The sequence below is a fragment of the Panulirus ornatus genome, chromosome 13, assembly GCF_036320965.1.
Source record: "Panulirus ornatus isolate Po-2019 chromosome 13, ASM3632096v1, whole genome shotgun sequence".
Classification (NCBI taxonomy): domain Eukaryota; kingdom Metazoa; phylum Arthropoda; class Malacostraca; order Decapoda; family Palinuridae; genus Panulirus; species Panulirus ornatus.
Genome location: NC_092236.1, coordinates 5,302,771 through 5,303,956, shown reverse-complemented (window position 1 = coordinate 5,303,956; position 1,186 = coordinate 5,302,771).

Sequence of the window (1,186 nt, the reverse complement as noted above, 5' to 3'; positions counted from 1 at the left end):
GGAGTTTTACACTCTTGGTGTACTTTCTCAAGGTTGAACATTCTATCATACATCATCTTAAATTTATGTATACTGTCTGCATTAACTGAGTCCTCAGTCATTCTGTTCCAATCATCCACCACTCTAACAACATAAAAGTATTCCTTTAAATCCTTATTAACAATTCACTTAATTTCATTCTATGTCCTTTGGCTGCTTGCCTCTCATGATCTTTCTTCTCATGCCCAGATGCATATGCACCAATAATCACCCATCTCTCTCCATCCACTTTCAGTTTTACCCATTTCAATCTAGAGTTTACTTTCTTACACTCTGTCACATACTCCCACCACTCCTGTTTCAGGAGTAGTGCTACTCCTTCCATATATATATATATATATATATATATATATCCCTGGGGACAGGGGAGAAAGAATACTTCCCACGTATTCCCTGCGTGTCGTAGAAGGCGACTAAAAGGGGAGGGAGTGGGGGGCTGGAAATCCTCCCCTCTCAATTTTTTTTAATTTTCCAAAAGAAGGAACAGAGAAGGGGGCCAGGTCAGGATATTCCCTCAATGGCCCAGTCCTCTGTTCTTAACGCTACCTCGCTAACGCGGGAAATGGCGAATAGTTTGAAAAAAAAAAAATATATATATATATATATATATATATATATATATATATATATTTTTTTTTTGCTTTGTCGCTGTCTCCCGCATTTGCGAGGTAGCGCAAGGAAACAGACGAAAGAAATGGCCCAACCCACCCCCATACACATGTATATACATACGTCCACACACGCAAATATACATACCGACACAGCTTTCCATGGTTTACCTCAGACGCTTCACATGCCCTGATTCAACCCACTGACAGCACGTCAACCCCGGTATACCACATCGATCCAATTCACTCTATTCCTTGCCCTCCTTTCACCCTCCTGCATGTTCAGGCCCCGATCACACAAAATCTTTTTCACTCCATCTTTCCACCTCCAATTTGGTCTCCCACTTCTCGTTCCCTCCACCTCCGACACATATATCCTCTTGGTCAATCTTTCCTCACTCATTCTCTCCATGTGCCCAAATCATTTCAAAACACCCTCTTCTGCTCTCTCAACCACGCTCTTTTTATTTCCACACATCTCTCTTACCCTTACGTTACTTACTCGATCAAACCACCTCACACCACACATTGTCCTCAAA